This window comes from Marmota flaviventris, chromosome 9, assembly GCF_047511675.1.
Source record: "Marmota flaviventris isolate mMarFla1 chromosome 9, mMarFla1.hap1, whole genome shotgun sequence".
Lineage (NCBI taxonomy): Eukaryota > Metazoa > Chordata > Mammalia > Rodentia > Sciuridae > Marmota > Marmota flaviventris.
The window spans coordinates 92,896,850-92,906,327 of record NC_092506.1 but is presented as its reverse complement, the minus strand read 5'-3'; positions in this window follow the sequence as shown (position 1 = coordinate 92,906,327).

The following is a 9,478-nucleotide window of genomic DNA, read 5'->3' as shown; positions in this document are numbered from 1 at the left end:
TTTCTCAGGGCTCAAAATGAAGGTGAATATCATGGTGGAATGTGTGGCAGAGGGAAGCAGCTCACATCACGGTGATCAGGAAGCAGAGAGAGATTCCAGTCTCCAGATACAAAAATACACACCAAAACCATGCCCTAATTCCTTCCTCTTCCAGCCACACCCTACCACTTCAGTTATCACTCAGTTAATCCCTATCAGGGGAATTAAATCACTGATTGGATTAAGACTCTTATAACGCAATCATTTCTCCTCTGAACATTCTTGCATTGTCTTACATGTGAGCTTTTGGGAGACACCTCACATCTAAACCATAATAGACCAGAAAAGGACATTTAAAGGTTCTGCAGGGATGGGAATATAGCTCAATGTTAGAGCATCAAGGCCCTGGGTTTGATCCCTAGTACCATACCAAAAAAAAAAAAAAAAAGTAGAGGGGGTGCTGCCAAGTATGGTGAAGTTGCTACAGAAATTAGTCCCATTAAAAAGAAGTCAAGCTGGGTACAATGGCACATGCCTATAATCCCAGTGGCTCTGGAGGCTGAGGCAGGAGGTTAGTGAGTTCAAAGCCAGCCTCAGCAAAAGCAAGGTGCTAAGCAACTCAGTGAGACCCTGTCTGTAAATAAAATACAAAATAGGGTGGGGATGTGGCTCAGTGATTGAGTGCCCCTGAATTCAATCCTTGGTATGCTCTCCCCTGCCAAAAGAAAAAAAAAAAAGAAGCCAAGTACTTTATACTGGGACAATAGGGAAGATATCTTGAGAATATCTCAGGAATCAGCAAGATCCCAACCCTGGTAGGCTTAAATGTGTAGAAGTATAAACTCATTTCAAAGACTTAGTTTGAAAAGAGACCATAGGGCACTCTGCTCACATAGGGCTACCTGTGCATTGCTACCCCAGGATTTGTTTCCCATGTTCATCTATCAAGCGACTCAGAGGCTACAGCAGTCATGGTTCAAGAAGACCCCAGTATAGCTTGTGCTTATCAGTGTAGCTTTGGCAGCAGCCCCGTGATGCTGGTTTTGCAGGCAGGCAGAAATGCAGGGCTATGGATTCATGGAGACTTCCACCAGGATTTCAAAGGAATGCCTTGGAGTCCATTTGAAGACCCTGCAAGCAGCCCCTAAAAGGGTGATGTATGGAGCTGTGATATGAAGCTGTCGTGGAGTTCCCAGGAAATTAGAGATGCCCAAAAGGTGAACACCTGCTGAAGAAAGCTTCAGGCAGTGAGCAGAACCAGCCCAAGAGAGTGGTCTTGTGGACTACAACTAGTAAGGACACAGGAGTAGTGCTGCCTAAATCACATGGAGTGCACATCATGCTACCATGTGACCCAGATGCCAAATATGGAGACTTAGGCTTTAATGTTGGCCTTAATGAATTTCAGTCTTGCTTTGGTCTGATCCTTTTTTTCATTTTTTCCTGTTGTCCTTTTTTGAATAAGAATGTTTATCCTGTGTCATTGTGTCTTGAAGGTATGTAACTTGTTATTTTAATTATTTACAGGGGCTCACAGCTGAGTTTACCTTGAAGGGCAGAGAAGACTTTGGACTTAGACTTTTTAGCAATACTGGAACAGTTAAGATTCTGGGGATGATTGGACTAAATGAATTTTATATTATACAATGGACATGAGCCTTTGGGGACCAGGAAAAGAATGCTATAGTTTGAATAAGAAATGTCCCCCAAAGACCCATGTGTTATGAAGTCTAAGTCCCAAGCCCATGAGATTATTGGGAGGTGGTGGAACGGTTGAGTAGGGGCCTAGAAGTAAGTTTGGTTATTGGATACATGCCCTTAAAGAGCATATTGGCACCCCAAGCCTAATCCCCCCCCTTTTTTTGGCTTCCTGGCAACCATGAGGTGAACAGATTTGCCCTACCACATGCTCCCTGTCATGATATTCTGCTTTGCTATAGGTCTCAAAGCAATGGATACAACCAACCATGGACTGAAACCTGTGAAACTACGAGCCAAAATAAACCTTTCTTCCTTAGAAGCAGTTTATATCAGGTATTTTGTTACAGTAACAGAAAGCAAACACAATTGGTGAATATTATTATATTTTATAGACATATCATAATGTTTATCCATTTACCAGTTTGTATAATTTCTATTTTAGAACTAATATTTTTTTAAAGTTGCTATGAACATTTAAGAACACATTTTTCTATGAACATGTTTTCATTTCTCTTAGGTAAATTCCTCAGAGTTGAAGTTTTAGATAATGTGGTAAATGTATATATACATTAACTTTATAAGACACACCTGAACTATGTTCCAATATGGCTGAACCAGCTTTTATAACTATAAGCAAAGTTTGAGAATTCCAGTTACTGCCCATGTGCAGCCATTCATAATGGGTCTGAGGTTAAGGGCTTTCTGCTATGTGTATGTGACTTAACTGGCTCTTGTCACTCTGAACTCTGAACTCTTCTGTAGAGGTTGTCTTCTCTGGGACATATTGGATGTTGGAGAAAATGGATCTGAATGAGTTGGACTTTTATGCTCTGTTGAGTATAGATGACCTGGAAAGCATGGCAGATGAGCTTTGGCCATATTTACTCTACATCATTGTTAACACTTGAGATCATCAGTCTTTTTTTGTATCAGTCATTCAAGTGGGTGTGTAATGATATCTTTTAGTAAAAGATCAAAAACATAGGCAAAATCCAACTATTTTTTTATAAGTCTAAGAAATAGTAAACATGTACTTGGAGAGAGTGAGTGGGCTTTCATTAGTATTCACAGTGTTTTCTATTTTTGCCTGGGTGGTATATACATTTTAATTTTCATTTCCCTAAAGACCAGTGCTTTGGGACCTTTTCCAAATGTTTATTTACCATTGTATATATATGGTGAAGCATTTTCTCAAATCTTTAATCATTTAAAAAATGAGTTGTCTTCTTTTTAGTGAGCTGTACCACTTATAAATTTTCTACATAGAAGTATATTCCATAGTCTGTGGCTTGCTTTTTAAATTACCTTTACAATGTCTCTTTTTTCTTTTTTCCTTTCTGTGGTGCTGGAGATCAAACCCAGGGCCTTGTGCTGGCTAAGCAAGTGCTCTTTCTTTCAACCATAGCAATGTCTTATGAAGGGCTAGTGTTTTAAATTTTTATGAAGTCTAACTTATCAATTTTCAGATTTTATAGGTCATTTTTCTGTGTCCAATTTAGAAAATCTTTGCCTAACTCAAATTGCTAAAAATTTCTCCTATATTTTCATCTAGGAGTCTTGTAGTTTTCATCCTTACATTTGAAACTAGGTTTTGTACATGGTCTGTGCTGAGGATGGCTTATTTTATTTTATTTAAATTTGGCTATTCAGTTGTTCCAGTATCGTTTAGAAAGAAATATATACATATATATGTATACACCTTTGTGGAAAAAACCTTTGACCATATACATGTGAGTATATTTCTGGACTGTGTGTGTGTGTGTGTGTATATATATATATATATATATATATATAGAGAGAGAGAGAGAGAGAGAGAGAGAGAGAAATTTTACAGTTTATATGTAATATATACTGTATATTTTTATAATTTATATATATATACATATATATATATATATGTGTGTGTGTGTGTGTGTGTGTGTGTGTGTGTATTTGCCAATATCACATTGCTTTGGTTATGTACCTTAAAAATTATAATCAGGTAGTATGTGGCTTCCAGCTATGTTCTTTATTGCACTTAATAATAGAGTTTCAAAATAGTTGAAGCAATCTGGTGTGGCTTGGGAGGCTCAGACAGGGGGATCATGAGTTCAAAGCCAGCCTCAGCAACTTAGTGAGGCACTAAGCTACTTGGTGAGACCCTGTCTCTAAATAAAGTACAAAATAGGGCTGGGGATGTGGCTCAGTGGTTGTGTGCCCCATGATACCAAAAAAAAAAAAAAAAAAGAAGAAGAAGAAGCAATGTCCTCACCACAATGAAATGATAAATGTTGGAGGTGATATTATGCTTAATACACTGATTGTGATCATTATATATATTTTCATGTAAAGAAACATCATGTTGTACCCTACAAATATGTAAAATATGTACAATTATTATGTGTCAATTAGAAACAAAATAAAGCAACAACAACCAAAACAAAATACATGAAGCAAAACTGTTGTAACTGCAGAAAAAATAGACAAACCGGTAAATTTTCACTTTGTGGCCTGTGCTTTTGGGTTCATATCTAAAACAGTTTTCCTAGGTCATTGCCCTAAAGGGTTTCCCTTATGTCTTCTCCTGTTGTTTCATATTTTCATGTCTTACATTAGGTCTTTGATCTATTTTGGGTTGATATTGTATATGTTGAATCATAGGAATCTGGTTTCTTTCTTCTTCATATGGATATAAAATTTCCCAGCACCACTTAGTGAAGAGACTTTCTTTTCAATGGTGTATATTGTTGCTGCCTTTGTTAACAGTTAGTTTTAAATATTTGGATTTATTTGCTTGTTCTCCATTCTGTTCCATTGGTTTATGTGTCTGTTTTTATATGAGCACCATGCTGTTTAGGATATGAGAACTTTGTAGTACTGTTATAATCTAGATATGAGGTATGCCCCCAAACTTCTATTAATGCAGAAACTTTAAAATTACATACAGTGATTGAGTATGAGAGCTGTAACCTCACTGGCCCATCCTAGTTTAAATGGACTTACTGGGTGATAATTGTAGGCAGGTGAGGCATAGCTGGAGGAGGTGAGTTACTGGGGGCATGCCCTGGAAGGTTGCATTTTCTCTGTGGAAGAGGCCTCTTTCCCACTCCATGCTTCCTGATACCATCATGATCTATTTTGGGTTGATATTGTATATGTTGAGTCATAGGAATCTGGTTTCTTTCTTCCGCAGCTTTTCTTTGCTGGGCTCTTACCCTGTGATGTGCTGCCTTGCCTTGGGGCCCATCTGTGGACTGAGACCTCTGAAACCATGAGCCTCAAATAACTTTTCCTCCTCTGGGTTCTTGTTGAGTGTTTTGGTCACAGCAATAAAAATCTGACTGAAACAAGCATGTTTTTGAAGTTGGGTATTATCATGTCTCCAGTTTTGTTGTTTTTGCTTGGGATTGCTTTGATTAGTTGGGTCTTTTTTGTATTAATTTAGAATTTTTTAAATTTCTGTTAAGAATGTCTTTGATAGGTATTTTGATGGGAATTGCAATTAAATTCATAGATTTCTTTGAGAATTATAATCATTTTAACAATACTAATTCTCCCAATTAATGAACATGGATTATCTTTTTCCATTTTTTTTTGCGTCCTCTACAATTATTTTCATCAGTGTTTTATAGTTTTTATTTTAGAGACCATTCACTTCCTTAGTTAAATTTATTCCAATACATTTTGTAGTAATTATAAATACCCCAAATTTCTTGATTTTTCTCAGGAATTTTGTTATTGGTACATGAAAAATCTACTGATTTTTGTATGCTGATGTATCTTACAAACTTACTGAATGCATTTATCAGCTGTAACAGTCGTTTAGTGGAGTCTTTAGGTTTTTCCATATATAGCACTGTTCATCCGTAAATAAGGATAATTTGACCATTATTTTCCTGTTTGGATGCTCTTAATTTCTTTCTTTTGCTTGATTGCTCTGGCTAAGAATTCCAGTACTGTATCGCAGACTATAAGGTAGATATCCTTTTCTTATTCCTGATCTTAGAGGAAATGATTTCAGCTTTTCCCTATTCAGTATGATATAAGCTGTGGGCTTGTCATACATAGTGTTTATTGTCCTGAGATATATTCTTTCTATAAATAATTTTTGAGGATTTTTATCATGAAGAAATGTTGAATTTTATTCAATGCTTTTTCTCCATGTATTGAGATGATTTTATAGTTTTTATTATTCATTATGTTGATGTAATACTTTACATTTATTGATTTGTATGTTGAACCATCCTTGGGATAAATCTCACTTGATCACGGTATATAATTATTTTTATGTGCTATTAGATTGAATTTGCTAGTATTTTGTTGAGAATTTCTGCATCTATGTTCATTAGGAATAGAGATCTGTAGTTTTATGTGTGTGTTCTGTCTCCACTGGTCTGGATTTAGGGTAATGTTGGTATCATCAGGTGAGTTTGGAAGGTTTTCTTTCTTTCAGTACTTTGGGATCATTTGAGAAAAACTGAAGTTTGTCATGTTTTACATGATTGGTAAAATTAAGTAGTGAGGCCATCCAGTCCTGGATTTTCTTTGGAGAATTTTTATTATTGTTTTGATTTCATTACTTGTTCATTCTGTTCAGGTTTTCTGTGTCTTCATGGTTCAATTTTGTTAGGTTACATGCATTCAGAAATTTATACATTTCCCCTATTTTCCCATTTTTGGGGGGTTTATAGTTGTTCACAACAATTTCTAATGACCTTTTTTATTTCTGTGGTTACAGTTTGAATGTCTCCTTTTTAATCTATGATATTAGGTGTCCCCCCAGAAGCTCATGTGTGAGAAAATGCATAAGAGTTTAAAGATTGAAGTGGTTGGGTTATAAGAGCCTTAACTCAATCAGTGAATTAATCCCCTGATGGGGATTAATGGAGTGGAAACTGAAGGCAGGTTGGGCATGACTGGAGAAGGTGGGTCAATGGGGGCACATTTTGGAGTTGTATATTTTGTATCTGGCAAGTGGAATCTTTCTGTCCTTCTTGATCATGTCCTGGGACACTTTCTTCCACCATATCCTTCTTCCTTGATGTTCAGTCTCACCTTCAGTCCAGAGGAATGGAGATGGCTGTCTATGGACTAAGACTTCGGGAACTATGAGCCCCAAATATGAGTTTTGTGTATTCTGCAGCTTTTTAATGAAATATTTGAAATTCTTTTTAGGCCTGTTTGGTCAATATTATAGTTTAACTTCTATTTTTCTGTTGTTGATATTTTTGTTTGGATGTTCTGTGCATTGATGAAAATGTGTTGTTGAAATCCTCAACTACTATTGTATTAGAGTTTACCCAACCTTTTTGATCTACCTAATTGTTTGATTTACCTAATTGGATGCTCCAATATTGGGTGCATATATATTTATAATTGTTATTTCCTCTTGTTAAATAGATCCCTTTATCATTATATACTTATCCTTCTTCATCTCATCACAGTTTTTTAAAGTCTCTTTTATTTGCTATAATATAGCTACTCCTACTTGCTTTTGGTTTCTGTTTACATTGTATATCTTTTCCCATTCTGTCACTTTCAGCATATGTGTCTTTATTGGTAGACAGCATTTGGTTAGACCTCTTTTTCTTTCAATCCACTCATCCAATCTGAATCAGTTAATTGGGGAACTTGCTTACATTCAAGGCTATTATTCATAAATAGAGACATATCTCTGGTCATTTGTTAATTTTTTTCTGGTTGTTTTGTGCGATCTTTGTTCTTTTCATCCTCTCTTATTTCTTGTCATTATGGTTTGGTAGGTTTCTGTATTGATACATTTTTATTCTATTCTTTTTCTCTTTTATGTATCTGCTCCACTGATGAGTTTTATACTTTCCTGTATTTTCATGGTGGTAGTTATCAACATTTCACTTCTTGGGTCTCTCTTAAGGGTTTCTTGTAGGTCATTTTGGTGGTGCTAAATCCCCTCAGTTTTTGTTTTGTCTTAGACTTCATTTCTTCTTCATTTATGATGGATAGATTTTCTGGGTATAGTATTTTTGTTTTTCTTCTAGTTTTGACTATATTATCCCATTCTCTCCTGACCTTTAAAGTTTTGGCTAAAAAGACTGCTGTCATTTTAATGGGGATTTTTAAAAAATCTGGACTGGATCATTTCTGGTACTGGTTTTAGAATTTTCTCTTTGTCTTGTAGTTTTTCAAGTTGATTTATTTTTATTTGTGCATTATAGTTATACAAACAATGGGATTCATTTTCACATAGTTACACAAGCATGGACTAAAATTTGCTATAATTCAGTCCCTAGTACTTCCCTTTTCCTTTTCCTCCTTCCTTCCCCTGTGCCCTTTCCTGCACTCCACTGATCTTTCTTCTATTTCCTTGTAGTTTTTTTTAATTAATGCATTAGGGATATACTTAAAGGTGAAATTCACTATGGTATATTCCTATGTGTACATAGAAATGTTTGATCAGATTTATTCCACCTTTCCTACCCTTTTCCATTCTTTCTCCTTCAATCCCCTTCCTCTACTCCACTGATCTCTTCTATTTTCATGGGATTTCTCCCTTGTTTCTCTCCCTTATTTTGATCTAGCTCCTAAATATGAAAGAATAGGTTGGCTCTTGCCTTTTTGGTTCTGGCTTATTTCACATAGCACAATGTTCTCCAGTTCCATTCTTCTACCAGAAAGTGCCATAATTTCATTCTTCTTTATGGCCAAGTAAAACTCCATTGTATATACATCCCATGTTTCCTTAATCCATTCATCATTGATGAGAATCTGGGCTTGTTTCATAGCTTGACTATTGTGAATTGTGCTGCTATAAACATTAATGTGGCTGTATATCTATAGCTGATTTTAGAACTTTTGGATAAATACCAAAGAGAGGAATATCTGGGTCATATGGTGATTCCATTTCTAATTTTTTCCAGGAATACGGCTTTCCAGAGAAGTTTTATTAATTTGCAGCCCACCAAAAACTGATAGTGTACCTCTTCCCCACATTCTCGCCAATGTTTATTATTTTTGTATTCTTGATAATTACTATTCTGACTGTGGTGAGATAAAAATCTAAGTGTAGTTTTGATTTGCATTTCTCTGATTGCTAGAGATGTTGAATATTTTCATATTTTTTGGCCAATTGTGTTACTTTTTTTGTGAAATGTCTCTTCAGTTCTGTTGCCATATATTAATTTGGTTATTTGCCTTTTTGGAGTTAAGCTTTTTGAGTTCTTTATATATTATGGATATTAATCCCCTGTCTGAGGATCATGTGGCAAAGATCTTCTCCAATTCTATGGGTTCTCTCTTCATATTTCCTTTACTGTGCAACAGATTTTTAATTTGCTGTGGCCCTATTTATTGATTCTTGGTTTTATTTCTTTTTCTTTAAGAATGTTACTAATTAGAGAAGTTGATACCTGTGCCAGTATGTTGGCGTTTGAGCCTACATTTTCTTCTAGCAGTTACATAGTTTCTGATCTAATTCCTAGGTCTTTGATCTATTTCAAGTTGACTTTTGTGAAGGATAAGATGTAGGGATGAAGTTTCATTCTTCTACATATGGATATCCAGTTCTTCTAGCACCATTTGTTTAAAAGGCTTCTTTTCTCCAATATATACATTTTGTCAAGTATCAGATGACTATATCTATGTGGATTTTTCTCTGTGTCTTTATTCTATTTTATTGGTCTTCATGTCTGTTTTGGTGCCAATACCATGCTGTTTTTATTACTATAGTTCTGTATTATAAGTTGAGGTCTGATATTTTGATGCCTTTAGCATTGCTCTTATTGCTCAGAATTGCTTTGGCTACTCTGGGCCTCTTGTTCTTCCAAATGAATTTTATAACTTT